The 23,353-nt window shown below is 44.2% G+C and overlaps 1 pseudogene; it reads left to right on the top strand.

The window, feature by feature from the left end:
* Nucleotides 1-1,331: 1,331 nt before the first annotated feature.
* On the top strand, nt 1,332-23,353 carry LOC101416321 (histone acetyltransferase type B catalytic subunit-like; annotated as a pseudogene).

The raw sequence follows: 23,353 nt of genomic DNA, 5'->3' as shown, positions 1-23,353 counted from the left end.
GGGAAGGCTCCTTCTTAGCACAACAGCAGGAGCAGAAGGGAACCTTCCAGAAGAGATGGCAAAATTGACCTGGGAACCGAGGGAGTTCTCACTGCTTGTGACTTAAGGCAGCTGTTCTCAAAGGGAGCTGGGGGTGGAGTGTGCCCCTGCCCTCAGGGGGTACCCCCACACCACCCTGAATTGTCACGCACCCCAGGAGCTCCCTCCCTTGCCCCTCAACCTCAGGAAACTCCGAGGGGCCATTCCCTCAGGGGTGCCGCGAGAAAAGCAGCGACGGAGAGGAAAGCTGGGCAGATGCGTGCGTGTGCACACGGGTTTGCTGGCAGGATGGGACGCACGGTTAGATTTGTATTTTAGAAAACGGCTCTGCTCCTCGGAAAGGAAGAAGACGGGTCGATCTCTCAAGCTTCACACGCAGTAATTAACCTGGTGAGATATGAGTTCTGTGGAGAGGTGGCTGTGGGCATGGAAAAGGCCCGACTGCACAGACGTTTCAGAGGAGACCTTCTGTCTGAGAGTAAGAGACAGGGAGAGGCCAGGGCACCCTGGGGCCGCCGGCTCGGGCTGGGGACCCAAGTTCCACACCCTCCTTGGGCTCCTCCTGTGAATTCCGCCCACCTCTGCACCCACGGGTCCCTGGTTTCTGTCATCCTCCAGCCTCAGCTGATCACCAACGCTGAATGGCTCTTTCATCCCAATCTTTAAAAGCAAAAACGTTTTAAAACCCTTTCCAACTAACTTTTACCAAACATTTTGAAGCTCACCTACATGAATCTATATGAGCTACATCCACTTGCATGCCCTGAACCGTGTCACCTCATCGTGACTTTGAGGGGCTGTTGGCTTCTTAAGCCTCACATGTAAAGAGTTAAAACACTGTCACACAGCAGGAAAGGGAGATGTGCTGTAAATTTAGTGCCTAGGGTAGGTCAGCCTAATTATTAGTGCCTCGGTTATCACCCCACTGCTGTTACATTCTTTACCTGCAGCATAGTTGAACTCCAGAGGTGAGAAATTCTTTCCTGCCTCTGCAAATGCCAAGGAAAAAACCCAAAGGAGGACCTTCCAATACAGACCTTAGAAATCACCCTACGCTGCACACACAGGGCGAGCACAGGGGAAGCAGCAGCAGACATGGAAAATAACTTACTGGAGAAGCCAAGCCTAATGTGGAGTTTACTTAGAAATTACCTGCCTCCGACTCTGACTTGGGTGTGTGAAGTCAGGCTGTGCCGCTCAAAAGCAGCCAACAGGGAAAAAAGAAAGAAGAGTAAAAAGAACTTGAGGGTAGCCAGGCCCCACAGGGCTTTTTATTCACGCCGAGTTGAGACATGAACGAGGACACGGTGTTACCAGTGAGAAACACAGAGAGTCACAACGGGTGGCGGTGCGGGCGCGGGGCAAGGCAGGAGAAGACCCCACAGAGGGCTCTTTGCCAGAGAAAAGACTTCCCTGAAGGTCACCGCTTTCTCTTGAAGAAGGAAGGCTAAGGTCACCTCTCTAAAGGGAGGGCTCTTCCCACTTTTTGGGAATACCCCACCTTGCCAAGGACTTTTCCTTTTCCCACTGATCTCACTGCCCGAACTTTCCACCAGCATTTACCTGTCGGAGACACCACCAGCATTCAACAGAGTTAAGAAAACATGAGGACTGACAGATTCACCAGTTAACTGGAGAGCACGCGCCTTCCTCACCACCCAGTGTCCTATAAACAAATTCAATTTTAGCGTCCTTCAGGCGCCTTTATCCTTTTACTTTCCATCCCTGCTTATGCCTGCAGTGAACACTCAAAGAAACTAGCGGGGAATCAAACAGAGGGAGAAAAACATTAGGTGATTAAAAAACAAAGCCTCCACACTCACATCCTCAGGCTCCTGAAGTGTGAAGAAAATTCCCAGGACGGTTCTGCCTGGAACTGAAGCTTGAAGAAGGAGGAGAAGGAGAAAAAGAAGAAGGAGAAAAAGAAGGAGAAGGAGGAGGAGGAAGAGGAGGACGAGGTAGAGGGACAGGGAGAGGAGGAGGAGGAGGAAAAGAAGGAGAAGGTGAGGGAGGAAGAAGAAGAAGAAGGGAAAGGTGAAGAAGGAAGAAGAGGAGGGAGAGGAGGGGAAGGAGAAGAAGAAAATAAATGAAAAGGAAAAAAACCAGAATGCACATTCACAGGGGGTAAAAATTAAAGATATGTGTGGTTCCATAAGTCCAAGTCTATATTAAAGACTAAGTTACTTTTTCTTTCCCTCTTCTCTTTTTTACAGCTGTGATTTGCAGAAAAATCATGCAGAAAATACAATGTTTCCAATACCCCCCACTTATTAACACCTTGTAATCGTGTGGTACATTTTTTACAATGGATGAAAGAATATTATCATAATTGTACTATTAGCTACAGTCCACAGTTTACATTAGGGCCACTGTGTTGTACAGTTCTATGGGTTTTTTTAAATTTTTTATTCTAGTAATATACTTACAATCTAAAATTTCCCCTTTTAATCACATTCAAATATATAATTCAGTACTATTAATTATATTACAATACTGTGCTACTATTACCACCATCCATGGCCAAAATTTTTCCATCACCCCAAATATAAAGTATATAATTTAAGCATTAGCGCCCCATTCCTTACCCTCATCCTGGACTCTGGATTCTAGTTTCTGATTCTATGAATTTGCTTATTCTAATTATTTCATATTAGAGAGATCGTACAATAATTGTAATGAGTAACTTTTTTTCTTTTGAGGTACCAGGGCTAGGGATTGAACCAAGGATCTTGTGTGCAGGAACTGGCACTCAACCAGTGAGCCACATCAGCTCCCCCGAGTTGGTTTATTTCATTTGTTTGTCTGTTTTTTGTTGTTGTTGTTTGTTTGTTTAGGGTTTATTTTTTATTTTTCTCTCCCATTCCCCCCATCCCCCTTTGTCTGCTCTCTGTGTCCATTTGCTGTGTGTTCTTTGTCCACTTGCATTCTTGTCAGTGGCACTGGGAATCTGTTCTCTTTTTTGTTGTGTCATCTTGCTACGTCAGCTCTCCTTGTGAGTGGTGCCACTCCTGGGCAGGCTATGCTTTTTTCGTGTGGGGCGGCTCTCCTCGAGGGGTGCGCTTCTTACGCATGGGGGTCCCCTACACGGAGGACGCCCTGCGTGGCAGGGCACTCCTTGCGCGCATCAGCACTGCGCGTGGGCCAGCTCCACACGGGTCAGGAGGCCCTGGGTTTGAGCCATGTGGTAGGCGGACGCTCTATCAGGTGAGCAGATCCACTTCCCGGCTTGTTGTTTTGTTTTTGTTTTTAGGCGGTACCAGAGATTGAACCTGGGACCTCATATGTGGGAAGCAGGTGCTCAGTAGCTTGAGCTACACCCACTCCCCTGAATAACTTTTTTATTGGTGACTTTTCTACTAACAGCCAAAGCTTCATGAAGGTGGGACTCAAAGACCCTTATTTTCCTCCCCGGTGTTTGTATTTCTCTGAGGAACTCAAGGTTCTTTGTTTCTCCTGTGGGCCTTTCTAGCATCTGGGTAGAAACCAGACAGAACAGGACTGAAGAAGAAGGCAGCGCCTGAGCTCTGGAGCCTGGCTGTCCCCCGGCCACCCTCCTCCTCGGCTGCCCGGCCACCACACAGCGGCCACGAGGCAGCCGGGGCAGGCAACCCCGCGACAGGCAGGCCCGTGTGCCCTTCTCGTATCTGGTGGATGTTCGGGGTTATGGCGAGTCCGTTTCTTCTTCTAATCATGGATTTTAAGGGGAGAGACCCCCCACTCTGCTGCTTTGTCCTGTAAGTAAGTTGACCACCATGAGCCGAGGTTTCCCCACAGCCCAGTCCTGGGGCTCAAAGTCCCGGCATGGTGACGACTAACACAGGTGACAGCGTGTCCTGCTCCACCCCCGGCTGAGGCAGACCCAGCAGGGCTCCCGGCAGGGACGTGGCCGGTGCTGGCTGTGTGTCCCAGGGACGAGCCAGGACGGACACAAGGGCCCCCCTAGAACATTACTGAGGATACACTCCTGCAGTAGCAAAGATGAGGGGAAAGCAGGTCAGGCAGGGAGGACAAGAAAACAAATACAAGATGGCGCCTTGCCAAACGGTCACAGTTTCTCAAGAAAGCACGACCAATTGCTCCATACTACAGGACAGACCCAGTGAGGCTCCTGTTCTAGGAGCAGTCCCTTCTTCCATCTCATGCCTCCCACTGGGTCTAAGTCAGCCGCACAGGGCGCTAACCACCCCCCATTCGCGTCTATGTAGCTGAGAAAGTGAGACCCTACCCCTGTAGCACTGTATCTCCTCTGAATCAGGAAGAGGTAGGAGGAACCAGGACACCTGTGGCTCAGTGCCGCAGGGACAGTGAAGTTGTGCCAAAGCCTGATCTCTATCTCGGGGAAGGCTGAAAGTCAGCAATTTTAGAAGATGTCACAGCTGTAGCCGCCTCTAGGATTCTCCACTGGGGCCTGGGGGCAGGAGGAGAAGAACAAATTTGTGGATGTGCATAATTTGATATAAATAGAGAAAATGGAAAAGCAGACCAAAAAAAAAATGTAGAATCTGGAAACCAAATAGATTTGCAGTGTCTACCTTAGTGACAGCAGCTGAAAAACAAACCACCAAGACAAAATGCAACTGAGGGGCCTAGGATGTAGACAGGGCCTACCTCCTTTCAAGTATGCTTTCCTGACCACCGCATTATTTTCTCTGTACTCATCTAGTGACAAATCTTCTGAGAAACAACCTTATTTACCCTACAGATTTCTAAAAAATCTCAGGAATTGATATCACCTGTTACCTCTGGAATTCGGTTGGTGGTTGAACAGATTAGAACATTCTTCCCTGAGAAACATGACTAGCCCGAGTTTCTGAGCAACAGCCAGATTACTTTACCATGAAATTCAGTCACAGTGACAGCCATATGCTCAGTGGTCACAAACAGCTCTTACGTCCCCAATCTTAATCATGAGTAGACAATCAAGCATTACCAGATGTTTTATTTCTAATTTTGAAGATAAAAATTAAGAGAAGAAGAAAATAGCATCTTCGAAAAAAAACAGAAACTAAGAATTTGAAATTTCAAAAAAATCTATCTTTATTACCTTCAGAGGAATAAAAGGTTTTGCATGCATGAAGAAAGGAGAGGATAATCTATAAAGGAATAAGTTCTTAGAAATTAAAAACAATGATCACAGAAGTGACAAACTCAATAAAATAATTAAAGATAAAATTTATTTTCTTAAAGGTAAAGGAAAAAACACAAAAATATAGGAAAAGGAGAGGAAAATTAAAAATTAGAGATCCAGCCCAAGAGGTCCAACCACTGAATAATAGCAGTTGAAAAAGGAAAAACAGAGAGGTAAGAAGAAAGTATCAATGAAATAATTACAGAACCCAGGAGAAAAGGACATAAGTTCGCAGATTAAAAGGACTCATCAAGTGCCCAGCAGAGTGGATAAAACAGATCCATACTAAGGTACATCACGGTGAAATTTCAGAACATTGAGAAATATCCTAAAAGATTACAGAGATTAAAAAAAAAAAAAAAAAAGAACTTCCAACAAAGGATCAGGAATCAGAATGGCTTTGAATTCTCAACAGCAATGCTGAAGCTATAAGGGACTAAAGCAATATCTTCAAAACTCTGGGAGAACCTTCTTTCAGACCATTAATTCTACACCCAGCCTAACTATCAGTCAAGTGAGGAATGGAATAAAGAACACTTTCAGATGCAAGAACTCAAAAATATTACTTCCCCATAAACTTCCTCAGGAAGGTCTTAGAAAATGTGTTCTACTAAAATGAGGAAATGATGAAAAAGAGAAAACAGAAGCTCCAATACAGGAAAGACAATGAGCACCTTTAGGATGATGGCAAAATTAGATCCTAGAATGAGCACTGCTTGCCAGGGATAGAAAACAGCCAGGGCACATTAGAGCAAGCTGGAAAATATATGGGACATGTGTGTTGCTACTGTTTCCGCCTGAGTTGTAAAACAGGCATATCAGCTGTTGCTGGAACTCATAGTGATGACTACATAGGACCGAGGCTGATAAAATAAGAAGTATGTTCCTAAATATGGTTACACAAATATAATCTCTTTTTTACATGCATGCTGCTTTTAAATGATATCTTGGTTAAAGGTTCTAATATTCATACACTACAATGAAGAAAACAGAGAAATGCTTGAATAGGAAGAATTCTCCTGTATTTACGTATTTATAAATGCCTAGAATGTTTCAGACATGAAAGAACTTCCTGTAACAATGGTTCTCTCTAAGAGGAAACTTAGATCCTGGGGAAAGAGGTATGACAGAGGGTTACTTTCCTTTATTTACTCTTTAGTTTTTCTAAAATTTGTACCATATGTATGTACAAACTTTTTAAATACTATTGTAATAAAATACATTACATCCCATCCTGGGGATCTCTACCTCATTCTCTAATGGAACAACCACAATCCCCTAAGGTCAGGGCAATGACTAATGAAGAAGGATGGTCCATTGACAGGCCCTTGACATTGAGGATTATGCTTATGAGCCTTTGTCCTTGAAATTGCAAGTTGGCCTAGCGCTGTAGGGTGCCTAAGAGTTATCTCCTGAGAACCTCCATGTTGCTCAAATGGGGACTCTCTCTAAGCCAAACTCAGCATATAAATGCATTACCTTCCCTCCAGCATGGGACATGACTCTTGGGGATGAGCCTCCCTGGCTCTGAGGGATTACTAGCAAGACCAACGAGCAATGCAATTGGAAAAAGACCTTGAATGACTTCAAAGTGAGTCGGGAGGTCATCCCAGAGGTAACACTTATGTATGTCTCAGCAGGATCTCATAGACTACCAAAGTAGATACTAACCCAAATAGTGGGGTTCCTGAGGGCTCTGGAGAAATCCAGGTCCTATGGTCATGGCAGATAGGTCTGGAGTTTTGTGACTTGCCAGTGGGCCCTACTTTGGAGTTTGTGCTCCCGAGTGTGACAGAGTTAGACTCAGTTGTGACTTCTCTATACATGCCTCTTCTGTCCCTTCCATTTGAACCTATAGTTGGTGCTGGAGTTGGTAAGTGTACATCCAAGAGACTTGACTCTTTGGTCTCTCCATGTGCCAGTTGGGCCTTGAGCCTCAGTAGAGCTGCAACACCTAGTCTCCTGTTCAATGGACTCGCCCAGGACAACTAACAAGGATGTAAGGATGGACAACCACCCTACCAAGGAACTGAGAGAGTCCACAACTGCAAGCAAGAGAGTCCCATCCATCACCCATATGGGATTGAGGCCTCCTCTCAATTAGAGGTGGAGTGGGCATCATCATACCAGAATCTTCAGGATTGGGGAATAAAACATGGACTAGAGTGGACATACTGGTATTCTACAATAGACTTATTGTGATTCTAGCAATGGAAGAAATTATATCATTGAGTGGCCACTGGAGGTACTGAAGGCAGGGAGAGGGAAAAAGAGGTGTAATATGGAGGTATTTTCAGGACTTGGAATTTTCCTGAATGACATTGAAATGACAGATACAGGCCATTATATATCCTGCCATAACCTACAGAATTAAATGAGATAGTATAACCTACAATGTAAATTATAATCCATGCTTACTGGCAATGCTCCAAGTGTGTTTATCAATTGCAATGAATGTACCACACACAAATGAAAGAAGTTGTTAATGTGGGGAAGAATGGGTGGTGTGGGGAGTGGAGCATATGGGAATCCCTTATATTTTTTTCTGTAACATTTTGTGTAATCTAAGTATCTTTTTAAAAATATATATATTAAAAATAAATAAACATTCTCTAACTAAAAAAATAAGTAAAATACATTACATGTGTGGGCACATACTTCAAACCCAGAGTCAGAATCATGCTTAAATAAGCATTCATCATCAAGTTAAAAAAAAAGTCAAATTGTCTTATTATTTAGCATTTTTTAAAAATTTTAACAAATGCAATTTAAAAATAAAATAAGAGGAATAAATGATCAGTTTTTGCTGATGACATAATTCCAAATTTTTTTAAAAGCAGGGGAAGGATAAAAAAAAGAAACTATGAGAGAATTTAGTAGCATAACTGATTACAGAAATAAAATATAATAATCTATAATTTATGATAATAATCAGTTAGAAAATATGTTTTATCACATTTATTTTATACAAGAAAGTAATATCATCTCCTAAAAATATTAAGATAAATAAGGGTATAGCAGATAAGAAGTCAATGTCCCTCTCCCTACTTCCCCAATCCTCTCCATAATCTTATAAACTAGATTCCATTCTGTCCCCCATTTTACAGATGATGATTTAAATATAAATAATAAAACCACGAAGTATTAGAGTTTAAAAAAAATAGGTGAATGTCTTTAACCCTTGGGTAAAATTAAAACCTTTCTAAGCAGGTCAAAAATTTCAGAAACCATAAGAAAAAGGGTGCATAAAAATGCTATAAATATAATCAAACTACAAATAACGAATTGGGAAAAAATTGTAACATGTATGACAAAGGACTTATTTCCTTTACATATAAAGGGTCCTTGCATATCCAAACGCAAAGGAAAAACAATCAAAAAGAAAAATGGGGGCGGCGGACTTGGCCCAGTGGTTAGGGTATCCGTCTACCACGTGGGAGGTCCGCAGTTCAAACCCCAGGCCTCCTTGACCCGTGTGCAGCTGAGCTGGCCCATGCGCAGTACTGATGCGCGCAAGAGTGCCGTGCCATGCCGGGGTGTCCCATGTAGGCAAGCCCCACATGCAAGGAGTGTGCCCCATAAGGAGAGTCATCCAGCGCAAAAGAAAGTGCAGCCTGCCCAGAAATGGCGCCCCACACACGGAGAACTGACACAACAAGATGATGCAACAAAAAGAAACACAGATTCCCATGCTGCTGACAACAACAGAAGCAGACAAAGAAGAAGCAGCAAAGAGACAGAGAACAGACAACCGGGGTGGGGATGAAAGGGAGAGAAATAAATAAAATCTTTAAAAAAAAAAAAGAAAAGAAAAAGAAAAATGGGCAAGGTAATTATCAGAAAGTCCACTGAGGAAGCAAAAAAAATATCACCCAAAAATGGCAGGCCATAATCATAACTATAGAAATACAAATCAAATTGGTGAATATATTTTATCTGATAGGTTGGCAAAGATTAAAGATTTGATGATACACATGATGGCAACAGTTTAGCAAAACTGATACTCTCATACATTAGGTAGAGTTTAAATTGGTGAAATATTTAGGAAGGTGGTTAGACAATATAAATCAAAACTGTATAGGAAATACTCAATAACTCAGCAATCCCACTTCTAGGAATTTACCCTACTGCAGATATCACATAAAGGCTTTTTTTAAAAATGTAGGTACAGATATGGTCATAGGAAAATTGTTTGCAAGAACAAAAACTCAAAACAACATAAATGCTCATCAGTGGCAGACTGGCTGAATACAGTACATTATATTCATATGACAAAATACTTTCCACCCTTTAAAATTTTGAGTATATCTATATATCTGAATACGCAAAGATATTCAAGTTATATATCAATTGAATAAAGCCAATTGCCGAATAGTACGTGTAATAGTGCCTCAAATGAGTGGATGTGTGTGTGCGTGTATCTTTAACTTTTTTTTTAAGATTTATTTTTTTATTTATTTCTCTCCCCTTCCCTCTTCCCCCCATTGTCTGCTTTCCGTGTCCATTCACTGTGTGTTCTTCTGTGTCCACTTGTATTCTTCTCAGCCGCTTGGGAATCTGTCTCTTTCTGTTGCGTCATCTTCCTGCGTCAGCTCTCCCTGTGGGTGGCACCACTCCTGGGCAGGCTGCACTTTCTTTTGCGCTGGGTGGCTCTCCTTACGGGGCGCACTCCTTGCGCGTGGGGCTCCCCTACGCGGGGGACACCCTTGCGTGGCATGGTACTCCTTGTGCGCATCAGCACTGCACATGGGCCAGCTCCACACGGGTCAAGGAGGTCCTGAGTTTGAACCCCGGACCTCCCATGTGGTAGACGGACATTCTATCCATTGAACCAAGTCCACTTCCCATCTTTCACTTTTATATGCATAAAAATTTCTGGAAGGACATACACACACAAATGAGTGCTGCAGAGGTTTGAAACTGTAAGTAACCCAGAAAATCGTGTCTTAAAACTAATCCACTCCTGTAGGTATAAACTTATTGTAAGTGGGGTCTTTTATTAGGTTACTTCAGTTAAGGTGTGGCCCAGGGTGGATCTTAATCCTCCTGCTGGAGTCCTTTATAAGAAAATGAAATACAAAGAAGGAAAAAGCCACAGAAGCAAGAAGCTGAAAGCAGCAAAACCCAAAGGGAAGGGAGAGACCAGCAGACACCACTGTGTGTCTTGCCATGTGACAGGGGAGTCCAGGATTGCCAGCTGCTGTCTCCAAGAAGAAAGCATCACCTGATGGTGCCTTCATTCGGACGTTTTTCTCAGCCTTAAAACTGTAAGCTGGTATGCTAGTAAATTGCCACTATGAAAAGCCATTTTATGGCATCTGCTTTCAGCAGCCTAGCAAACTAAAACAAGTGCCTATGGATGGAACATGGATGTGGGAATCAAGAGGGGAAGGCAAGAGACTTACTTTTTATTTTTTTACCCTTCTTTGCTATTTGATTTTTCTATCACGTAACTTTTGTGCAACAAAATGTTAACTCTATGGGAATAAAATGAAGGGAGGATTTTTTAATTTTGTCTCGATCTACTTCTCTGTATCTAAATCATCACTCTTGCCAGACGTGTCTCAGGTTTAAGATAAATAATAGGAAAAATTCCATTTAACAGGTCAACTTACTGAAGGGAACGTTTTGCTACTCAATCATTCTGGCAGTTCCATTGAGATGCAAAAATTCCACATGAGCCATTTTAGGCTAGTTTATGAGAGCAGTAGATGATAAATAACTCCAGCCTCACAATTTTTCTGGCCAATGCCCAATTTTCATTGTTTAGCAGTCTAGCACTCTGGGGTTTAATGAAGCACTTATTCAAATGTAGATAGATACTTCTTTTATTTTTTTTTCCCTTTAAAAACAAATTGATCTGCATTTATTTATTCTGAGCAGATGTTTTTAATGGATTTTCTAATTAATTTATTTATTTTTAATATTACATTAAAAAAATATGAGGTCCCCATATACCCCCCCACCCCCCTCACCCCACTCCTCCCATAACCACAACCTCCTCCATCATCATGGGACCTTCATTGCACTTGGTGAACACATCTCTGAGCACTGCTATACCTCATGGTCAATGGTCCACATTACAGTTTACACTCTCCCACAGTCCACCCAGTGGGCCATGGGAGGACATGCAATGTCCAGTAACTGTCCCTGCAGCACCACCCAGGACAACTCCAAGTCCTGAAAATGCCCCCGCATCACATCTCTTCTTCCCATTCCCACCCTCAGCAGCTACCATGGCCACTTTCTCCATCTCATTGCTACATTTACTTCCACTACTAATCACAATAGTTCCATAGTAGAATATCAGTAAGTCCACTCTAATCCATACTCTATTTCTCCATTCTATGGACCCTGGGATGGCTACTTCTTGATTTAAAAACAACAATCACCATCACACGCACACCCCTGGAAAAAAAAAAAAGGGAAAAAAAAGCTGTCTTGGCCTCAAATGTAAGTACTCCCTGCAAAAGTTGAATGTTCCCAAACCTAAGCAAAAAACACAGACTGATTTCTAGAACTAACTCTCCGCCCACCATACCTGATATCCAAGCTCCTTGGCATTCCCCATGAAGAACGTCTCTATTTCGGAACTCCACAGCAAGCTCAAGCGCTAATTTTTTTGTTGCTGGGTCCCAGGCAGGAGTGTCTCAGAGACGGTCTATTCTAGAAGATGGAAGGACATTCCTCTGGTTGGTTTCTCTAAGCTCCAGCACCGAGTCAAGCGCGACTGCTAGAAATCATCTCAACTGGACGATGGCCACGGTTGCTTCCGGAGCATGGTAGACATGACTCTTCGCCTAGATCCTCCTTCTAGGAAGGGCCTGCTGCCCACTGCCGAGGTGCCGTCAGCGGGCAGCCGCAGCCCTTCCAAGGAGTGCCTCAACGCCGGTCTCAGCCCATTCCCACATCACGCCCTTTCAGCAGCCCACAGCCACTGAGCTGGGGAATAAAGTCTCAGCTATCAGCGTCCAGCGAGACCGTTCCCGATGGGCCGTCTTAACTCCAGAGACTCCCTCGGGGAGTCGGCCGAGGCCGCCAGGCCTGCAGCTGAACTTCTCGCTCTGCCCAATCCTGTTTCCGCCGCCCCTTCCATAGTGCCAACCCCAAGGGCACACCCCGATAAACCTCCTCAGAACTCCACGTCTGCTTCCTGGGGAACGCAGATGATGTGACCAGGATTGAGGAACACTGCCCCATACAGGAAGGGCCAAGAGGCCGCTGTCATCTTCTGTGAGCTCTTGAAGAACCACGGAGTTTCCTCCAGGCAGGACGCGACAGGCAGAGCCAAGCCGAGCTGGACAGAGGCCAGAGGCTGGCAGGAGCGGATCTGTAAAGGCAAATGGTCAGCAGAAGGGGTCGAGAGGAGCAACACATCCAAGAAGCCACGAGTCACGATGATGAAAAACGCTGAGCTGAAATCCACGGCAGGGTCAGCCCACAGGGGAAGGGGTCCACCAGGAGCTGGATTCTGGAGCAGGACCGTAGGCCCCGCACGGGGCAGAGCAAAACCAAGATGGGGCCTGGCCTCAGGAGGGACCTGGAGCTGTAGAGAGGTGCCAAAAGAGGGACTCAGACCGAGCGGAGGCAGGCGATGGCCCACCTCCACCCCGCAGGGCCAGACAGCAGCTCAGGTCCCGACTGAGGGCAGCCAAGGGGGTGGACGCCGGGCCCGCGGCCCCATCCTCAGCAGCAGGCTCCACGTCCTTGGACGGAAGCACAGAAAGCACGGTGCTGTGCCCATCTGATGGGGAGGCCGTGGGGAGGGAAGGTCAGCGCTGCGCCACAGCAAGCGCTGCAGGAAGAAGAAACGCTAGCTTTGTGGAAACAGCTGTGGCTCAATCAGGTGGGCTCCCGTCTACCATATGGGGGGCCCTGGGTTCGTGTCCTGGGGCCTCCTTGTGAAGGCAGGCTCACCCACACACTGCCGAGAGCCACCGGCCTGCAAGCGCCATGGAGAGCCAACTCAGTAGGGTGATGCAACAAAAAGGGAGACAAGGGGGAAAAAAACACAGAAGAGTGCGCAGCAAATGGACAGAGAGAGGAAAAAAAAAAAACCCAAGGTGCAAGGGGGGATGGAAATAAGTAAAAATAAATAAATACATACAGACACACAGAAGAACGCACAGCGAATGGACACAGAGAGCAGACAGCATGCAAGCTGCAAGTGGGGGGGTGGGAATTTTTTTAAACAGCTAGCTTTGACCGGTGGTAGGTGTCGTAATGTGGTTTGACGTTATTGCAGACTCCCCATTCTGGAATCCTCACCGCTCTGGAACGAGGGCACCTTCTCAGTATTGATAAAAGACCAAGTCTGAGGTGAAGGAGCGCCAGGCACCTGCCCCCAGGGCTGGCGCAGGTAGAGACAGGTGGAAGGCAGAGGCTCACAGTCTCTGATCACATTTTGTTTCCTGATAAACAGAGACTGCTGCCTCTTATTCCAAACTGAGATTCCGCCTCAGCTTCTGTTTTCCCCTTTGCTCAGTTGCCAGGAAGCGTAAAACCAAGCATGAGGGAGTCCATGTGGACCAAGCAGCGCCCGCCCCCACGCGGGAGGTCCTGGGTAGACAAGCAGACACTGAGCAGACCTGGAGCGAAAATGAGCAAAACCACTGAGCAAGACAATGAGCAAAAACAAACAAACAGGGAGTGGACGTGGCTCAAGCAGTTAAGCGCCTGCCTCTCACACGGGAGGCCCCAGATTCAGTTCCCAGTGCTTTCTAAAGAAAACGCAAACAGACAAGGAGCAGACAACGAGCAAAAAACAATGAGCAAACAGAGAAGGGAGCCATGGGGGGGGCACAAAAAGCCAAGCAGGACTCAAAAGGAGGGCAGCTCTCCCTCCCCCATCTAACCTCCTATTCCCTCTTCTCCCACCTTTTTTCATAACTTGAATTTTATTCTCTTAGCTCCCTTGTCATTGTAAAGGGTATCAAATCCTTTTGAGAAATAAGTAGAGCATAAATAAATTCAAATATTTATTTGTAGGGAAGTGGATTTGGCTTAACTGATAGAGCATCTGCCTATACATGGGAGGTCCAGGGTTCAAACCCCGGGCCTCCTTGACCCATGTGGTGAGCTGGCCCAAATGCAGTGCTGATGCGCACAAGGAGTGCCCTGCCACGCAGGGGTGTCCCCCGCGTAGTGGAGCCCCATGCACAAGGAGTGCGCCCTGTAAGGAGAGCCACCCAGCGCAAAAAAAGTGCAGCCTGCCCAGGAGTGGTGCTGCACACATGGAGAGCTGATGCAGCAAGATGTTGCAACAAAGAGAGACATAGATTCCTGGTGCTGCTGACAAGAATGCAAGCGGACACAAAAGAACACACAGCGAGTGGACACAGAAAGCAGACAATGGAGGGCAAGAAGGGGAGAGAAATAAATTAAAAAATAAATCTTTAAAAACATATATGTATTTATTTGTAGAGAAAAAAATCACTTTCATGGAAAAATCTCCTATATTTACGGCATTGTTGATAAAGATCTTTGCAGCTAACATGTATTCTGTAATGATAGTCATAAGCCAGCTTTTAAAATTCATTCTTTCATTCATGCTTTCATAAAACATTGCTGAAGGGAGAGTACAGTTTGCTCTGTTCTTCCTCAGCTGCAGGTGTTTGCAGCTTAGAAATGCAGGATTTGGTGCTATGGAGAAATTTGGGGTTGGATAGAAGAGTTTCGTGGAGAAGAAGCTGGCAGAGCACAAGTGAACACCAACACAGTAATTGGACTAAAATTTGTTTGCTTTCCTGAAGCTCTTGAAAATGATTTTAGAACTTTCTTTCCTAAATCTGCCCATCAACTCTGGGGATGATGAAACTGCTTTTGGTGACAAAAGTCTGAAAATCCTTTTATACTCTATTGCTGGTAACCTGTCAACAATGTTCTGTTAGAATATGCATTTAAAGTTGATCACAACTTTGTGTGGAGGTAGATGACATTGAGGGCAAAATCAGGCAGATCATTGCCTCTGGATTTTGCACAAACACAAATGATTTTCTCTCTCTGCTGGAAAAGGAAGTTGTTCTCAAGTCATTCGGAACCTTACTACACACACACTCAGCTCTGAGTCCAGCTGGAGGAGAAAACTTTTCCTTTCAGATACACAAGGCTGACATGACATGGCGAGGCTTTTGAGAATATCAGGAAAGGCTTCAGAACTTTTTGACGTGGTTTATTGAAAAACTGCAACTTGACTGGCATGGACAAAGGAAGATGGCATGACTTTCTAGTATTTGAGAAGAATGAGGATGGAGCTAGCTCTGCGGCCACAGGCTACGTGACAGTTTATAATTACTATGTCTACGCAGACTAAACCTGGCAACATGTAAGTCAAATGCTGATATTGACTCCCTTTCAAGGTCAAGGCCACTGCTCAATTTCTGGAAACAGTTCATAGATACCACCTTGCACCTCCTTCAGTTCTTGGTATGACCATGGAAGATCCATCCAAAAGCTACAGGAAATTAAGAGACTTTGTGCTTGGGAAGCTTTGTCAAGATTTGCCCTCTTTTTCCCTAGAAACTTTAAGGCAAAGATTCAGTGGTGGTATGGCAATGGAGACACAACACAAGCTCAAAATCAATAAGCAACCGGCTGGACGGGTCTATGAAAGTCTTCATCTAGTAACTGACATGAGTGATGCTGAACAAAACAGAAGCCGTAGACTGGATAGTAACAGAAGACTAACAAGTCCATATACGGAAGAGCAGAGAGAACTTGAAAGATGAGGAGATGACTCAGACCAGAAGAACTGACAAAGCAAACCAGAAAGAGGCATGCGGCACGAACGCTGGAAGACAGCTACTGGAACCAGTGGAAGATCATCAATGTATTACAAACTACGTTCTCAAGAGTAAAGATTCTACTGCTCTCTATGGGAAGTTTGCAAATTTCTATACATTGTGCTGTGAAAAACCCCATGATGACTTCAACTTTAAAACCTTGTAATATTTACATATATTAAAAGTTATCTACCCAGGAAGTTGATGACAGACTAACTTCGACTGTGGAATGCGCTCATGAAAATAGAGAAAGAGCCAAAAGCTGTCCGAGGGTCCTGCTCTGGGGGTCAGCAGACCAGGACAGTACTGCACAGCTCCCAGGAGGGTGAGGGACAGAGAGACAAAGACACCAAAAAGACAAATATGAATTACCAAGGCCCAATAGAGTAAGCTGGGGTAAAACCCTGGCTCACTGCAGCCGACTCAGAGAGGAGCAGCCATCTTCTTCCCGCCAGCTGTGTCAAGGGAAAGGGGAGGGGAGGTGGGGGTCCTTTCTTCAGTAAATTTGTCCAGCAAAGCCCACTTTGAATCTCTGATCTGGAGATTCAACAAGGGGCACAGGAAAGCCCAGACTGAAATACCGCCGTGGAAAGGTGCACTGACGAGCGCCATCTGCTGGCCGGCCTGGAAACTGCATGGACAAAAACTGCGCTCTCTGTACCCAACCCCTGGGAGAAAGTCTGCGCCCCACTAGTGAGTCTCCGGCCCAATTTTGAAAATTAAGCTGGGCATTTTTAAAGACTGAGAATAAGTTGAACCAAATATCAGGGAAGAGCTGTGGAAAATAAAAACAATAGGTAAGACAGAGAAATTAGCCATCGTAGTAAATTCACCAACATATTCAGATACCTAGACATCAGCAAAAAATTACAAGACATACCAGGAAGCAGGAAGAGATGGTCCAGCCAAAAGAACAAACCAAATACCCTGAAGAGATACAGGATTTAAGACAATCAGTGATAATCACACAACTCTCCTAAATCAATTCAAAGAATTTAAAGAAAATATGACTAAAGAAATAAAGGATATTAAGAAGGCACTGGGAGAGCATAAAGAACAATTTGAAAGTCTGTAAAGAAAAATAACAGAACTTATGGGAATGAAAGGCATGATGGTTGAGGTTAAAAATACATGAGAGGGGGGAAGCAGCTGTGGCTCAACCGATTGGGCTCCCATCTACCATATGGGAGGCCCTGAGTTCACATCCCAGGGCCTCCTTGTGAAGGCAAACTGGCCTGCGCCCCATGGAGAGCTGATGGCCCACACCCCATGGAGAGCTGGCACAGCAAGATTACACAACAAAGGGAGACAAGCAGACACAGAAGAACGCACAGCAATGGACACAGAGAGCAGACAGCAAAACAAGCCACAAAGGAGGGGAGTGCGGTAATAAATTTAAAAAGAAATACATGAGAGGCACATAAGAGCAGATTTTAAACGCTTGAAGACAGAACATCTGAACTGGAAAAGATGGGAGAATGGAAAAAGAGAATGAAAAAAATGGAACAGAGTCTCAGGGAATTGTATGACAATGTGAAACACACATTCACGTTATTGGGTGTCCCAGAAGGAGAAGAGAATGGAAAAGGGGCAGAAAGGATATTTGAGGAAATAATGACCAAAAACTTCCCAACCCTGATAAGGACATAAATATCAATATCCAAAGGACAACACACCCCAAACAGAACAAATCTGAACAGACCTACTCTGAAACACCTATTATTCAGAAAGACAAATATCAGACATAAAGAGAGGATTCTGAAAGCAGCAAGAGAAAAGCAAAGCATCATATACAAGGAAAACTTGATAAGATTAAGTGCTGACCTCTCATCATAAGTCATGGAGGAGAGAAGAAAATAGGATGATGTAGTTAAGGTACTGAAAGAGAAAAACGGCCGGGCAAGAATTCTGTACTCAGCAAAGCTGTCCTTCAAAAACGAGGCATTCAAAGTCTGTGAGTTCAGTCTTCACAGACAAACAAAAACTGATAGAATATGTTACCAAAAGACAAGATTTGCAAGAGATATTAAAGAGGGTGTTGCAGCCTGAAAGGAAAAAACAAGGGCAAGAGATTTGGAGAAGAGTTTAGAAATGAAGAGTATTAGGAAGGGTAAACGAAAGGGTAAGAAGACAGGCAATAGAGTGAATGACAACAGAGAGCTGAAGGACAAAATGGATGGAGTAAGTAATGCCTTTATAGAAATACACTGAATGTTAATGGACTAAACTCCCCAATCAAAAGACACAGACTGATAGAATGGATTAAAAAAATATGAGCCATCTATATGTTATCTACAAGAGACCCATCTCAGAAGAATGGACACAACCAGGTTAAAAGTGAAAGGTTGGAAAAAGTTATTCCATGCAAAGAGTAACCCAAAAAAAGCTGATAAATGTAAAACATTATAGTAGATAAAAAATAATTACTCAGTGTAACCGGTAAATTGTTCCTGTGATCAGTCTTCTATAAAAATTTTTTATAGAAAATAAACATTTGCGGGATGCAGACTTGGCCCAATGGATAGGGCATCCGCCTACCATATGGGAGGTCTGCAGTTCAAACCCTGGGCCTCCTTGACCCAGGTGGAGCTGGCCCATGCGCAGTGCTGATGAGCGCAAGGAGTGCCCTGCCACACAGGGGTGTCCCCCATGTAGGGGAGCCCAATGCTCGAGGAGTGTGCCCCATGAGGAGAGCCGCCCAGCGCGAAAGAAAGCACAGCCTGCCCAAGAATGGTGCCGCACACATGGAGAGCTGACACAACAAGATGACGCAACAAAAAGGAAACACAGGTTCCTGGTGCCACTGATAAGGATAGAAGTGGTCACAAAAGAACACATAGAGAATGGACACAGAGAGCAGACAACTGGGGGTGGGAAGAGGATAGAAATTAAAAAAAAAATCTTTAAAAAAAATAAACACTTGCTTTTAATTGAGGATGGCTGAAGAAGGGATATATTTTTGGATATTTCATTTTTCTTTACCCTTTCTTATTCATGTTCTTTAGTTAATATAATCTATCCGGATCAGTAATGATTTAGCATGACTACTGTTGAGCAAGATTTTGAGATTTCCTTCCTTGTAAAATTATGAGTTGGCAAATTGTTATCTGCTATAATTCATTCCAATAAGATGTGAAGAATTCCCAAATAGGAATATGATTATCTAGAAAGAATTACAGCCTAAATGGAAATTAAATAACTAAACCAATAATTTATTTCATTCTTAGCGATTATGATGTCTGATAGTTAAAGCTGTAATATAAAAATTAGGATGTTATAACTTAATTTCCATTATATTTGAATTATTTACATTTATAAATGTTTCTTGCTATGCTATCTATTTTTTATAATTGATTATAATAAATCTAACCTGGCCTTGCCCTCTTATTTAAAATTTGTAATTTCTTTCAAGCAATTTTTCTATTTATTTTACAATTTTACAATAAAGGACTTTTTAACAGCTAAAAAAAAAGACAGTGATTATACACTTTGGACAGATCATATGGTATATGAATATATCCCAAAAAAACTGTTTAATAAACAAATAAATAATATTGCAAGAATAGCCAGAAATAACAGCTGTGTACAGCAGGGGAAACAGAGATTATCACTTTTACTGAACCTGTGGTTGGCACTAGGGATGGTCCATGCTCAGGAGACTTGAATCTCTGGATGCCCATGTGCCAGCTGGGAGCTGAGCCTCAGCAGAGTGGTGACTCCTACTCTCTGGTTCGTTGGTCTTACCCGGTCAGCTAACAAGGAGGTGAAGATGGTCAACCACCACACCAGGGAACCAAGAGTGCCTACAACTGCAAGCAGAGAAATTATATCCATCATCCATGTGGAGTCTAAGCCCCCTCTTCATCTAGAGGTGGAGGGGACATCACCATCCCTGGGTCCACAGAATGCAGGAATAAAATATGGATTAGAGTGGACTCCTGATACTCTACTGTAAAAGTATTGTGACAAGTAATAGAAGAGATTTTAGCATCGAGGTGGAGAAAGTGGCCACAGTGGTTGCTGAGGGCAGGGAGAGGGTGGAGGAGATGTGATGTGGGGCATTTTTGGGATTTTGAGTTGTCTTAATGATATTGCAGGGTCAGATGCTGGACTTTATATATCCTGCCATAATCCACTAAATGTACTGGCGGAGAGTGTGAACTACAGGGTAAACTATTCTCTGTGTAGTGCAGCAGTGCCCCAAAATGTGTTCACTGAGTGCAATGAGGGTGCCACAATGATGAGGGAGGTTGTTGGTGTGGGAGGAGGGGGGAGGGGGGGGAGGGTATACAGGAACCTCTTATATTTCTTAGTGTAACATTTTTTTGTGTGATGTATATATCTTCAAAAAAATACAATTTACAAAAATGATGTGGTGGGGAGTGGGGAGTGGGTTATATGGAAACGTCTTATGTTTTTTTTGTTTTTTAATGTAACATTCCTTGTGATCTATTAATTTTTTAAATTTTTAAAAAATAAACAGGAAAAATAAAAAAAATAAAAAATAAAACAGCTGTCTTCAAAATGCTAAAAAAAAAAAAGCCAGTGATTATACACTTTGGACAGATCATATGATATGTGAATATATCCCAGAAAAACTGCTTAATAAACAAATTAATAATATTGCAAGAATAGCCAGAAATAGCAGCTATGTACAGCAGGGGAAACAGAGATTGAGAGGGGAAGAATGTTTTTATTTGCTGGTTTGTCTGATTTTAGTTTCTTATTATTATTGAAATAACGAAAATGCTTTAATAATGATTGAAGTGATGAATGCACCACAATGTGATTATGCCAAATACCTTTGATTATACACTTTGCATAAATTATGTGTTTAATATATATCAATAAAATTGATTTTTTTAAGAAGTTATCTCCAGTTGAACATTTTCTTTTGGAGAGATTGTATATTTTAAAATACTGTTCAGAGACTATAAGCATATATTGCTTTTTTTTTAAAAGATATAACTTTTGAAATACCATTGGATTTGCTTTCCTTCTTAAACAGTAAAATGAAGGCTCACTTGCGATTTTTTTAAAAAATTTTAAAAAACATTGTTGAGTAACCAAACGTTCCCATTTCTGGGAAACAAAGGTATTCTCAGGTAGCACACGGTGTAGTAGGAGAGAAACTAAGACATACAAGCTCAGGAAACAGCAGTCTCCACAATGGAGGTAGTGCCCAAGGCTGTAGTAGCCCAGGGAAGAGGGAGGGTTGCCTTCCACCATTTCATTTCAGAAAACCAGCTCCTACCTCAATGGACTCATTTAGTCATTCAACACATACTTACTGAGCAACCACTTGCAGGCAGACACTCTTGCACGGAAATCATATTTCCTGTGAGACGAATAACCAAGAGCCATATCCGCCCCGTGCACCAAAGACGCCCCTCCTGGTGCCGATGAGGGGACAGGGACAGAGATTCCAGAATCTAAGGCCAAGCCCTTCTCGCGCCATCTCCTGGAGGAGGAGGAAGCCTCTCAAGATTCTCTTGGCCAAGCCTGTCGCCTAGATTTTAAAGCCTGAGAAGTCAATCAGACTGCTCTTTACCTGACTCTTCTCCTGAGCGCAAGGCCAGCGTGTCATTGACTTTCAAGGTCGCCCTTCCACACAACCAAGGGCGCTGGCCCAGCCGGCGCTCCTCAGGCGTCGGGCGCACTCAGAGCCCCTGGAGCTCTCACACCCGCAGCTGCTGTTGGGCGCGTCGGGCAGGGCCTGGGGTCCGCGTTTGGACCCCGCTGCGGGTCCCCGGGCCACACTTGGAGCGGCGGGGTCCTGGGCCACAGCCGCTAAGAGGTGCAACCCCTCCGCGCCCCCCCGCTGCAGCCCCCACCTGCCAGGCTCTCAGGGCAGCCTAGAAGTGGGGCTGCCGTGCCCGGCACCAAGGACGAGCCCTTACAGCTTTTGTCAAAATAAAAAGGTTTCCAGAAAAAAGAAAGCTTTTCAGTTTGGATGAACCTCTAGGTCTAATTAGAGGGCTTTCAGAGAGAAAGCCCCAAGGGCAGGATTAGTTTTAAGTTCATCAACTGCTTTCACTCAGGGAAAATTAAGGGTTGCCTGGGTCTGACAGCTCCTTAATTGCACCGTAACACAAAGAGGCCTTGATTTGCCCCCCGAGTCTCCGGGAATTAAATCCCTGCTTAGGCTTCAGTTTGTCAACGTGGGGAAGCTGAAATTGAAAATGTGGGAGGTGTTTGTCTCTTTTAATTAAGGAAATGAACCCAAATGGTTTTGTTCGGAAACAAATACATCAGCTCCCCAAGGAGAAAAATCAGTGCATGGGGGCAAAGAGGGAGTATTGGTGACTCTCATAACTTGCCAACCTGAAAATTCTGCATGGTTTGCTATTTTTAGTTTGCCCTGACTTGTTGCATGAGCAAAATATGTCCAGTCTTAAGATATTGATCTATTCCCATCAACCCCCACTAGGCAGCCCAAGGCCCTCCCAGGAAGAGATGGTTCTTTCCTAGAAGGTTATTAAGCAGTTTCCAGAAAACGTATCACACTCCAAGACCACATCAGTGCTTCAAGGAATCGAAACTATCTGGGATGCATGGGGTGTCCGTCGTTTTTCGGGCTGTAATGTCGTAAACCTTTGCAGAAAGCCTGAGCATTGCAATGAGTGAGTGCTTTCACAGGTCTCACCCAGGAGCTACGTAAAGATCATTACCTCGTGCAGTTAGGTTTTCCGTTCTGAGGGGCAAAGCAGAAATTCACAGGCCAATTCTCTATCATTAAGATGTACATTTTCTTCCATTATTTCATGATATTTTGGTCAAGCTGTCATCAGACACACAGTCCAATCCGGCGTAGGTTTCAGTGCCAGCCTGGGATGTAGCTGTGATCAAGGTATCAAGATCCCACAAGTGGAATTCACCCAGGCTTGCATTTTCCCCTAAAACAAATCGAGTTCCAGAAGAGCCCACAAGACATGGAGCAAATTCCTCCGTGACCACAGATGTGCTAACTACCCCTTGCTAATCCTTGGAAACGCTTTGGCCAGCCAGCTGACAGAGAGAGGTTTCGCTCACACAGCTGGCCAAGGGATCACTTATAATGACTAGAGTCTCCAGTGTCTTTCTGCGACTTTAATTGAAATGGTACTTTTACTGAAATCTGACATTTCTTTCTGACCAGCCATGCAAATAATTATACTGTCCAGGATATTAAAGGAAACAGCCCAGCCCAAAAGGAAGTCTGCAGAGGCTTGAGGGAGTCTGAGCAGGGCTGGAGGCGCGGTAACCTCCGCCTCTTCGCTCAGGTCTCCGAGAGACTCTGCGCCTTGGTCTTTGGGTTTACGATAACCTGGGTGAGAAGCAGAGGTGGCGAAACGTGACACGGGGAAAAGGGGGCGGAGCCCACAGCCTCGACGGACTGCGGTGCGTGGACCTGAGGGGCCCTTGA

The sequence above is a fragment of the Dasypus novemcinctus genome, chromosome 20 (assembly GCF_030445035.2).
Source record: "Dasypus novemcinctus isolate mDasNov1 chromosome 20, mDasNov1.1.hap2, whole genome shotgun sequence".
NCBI classification, from domain to species: Eukaryota; Metazoa; Chordata; class Mammalia; order Cingulata; family Dasypodidae; genus Dasypus; species Dasypus novemcinctus.
The sequence above is the reverse complement of the archived record's forward strand: the minus strand, read 5'-3'. Positions and strand labels throughout refer to the sequence as shown.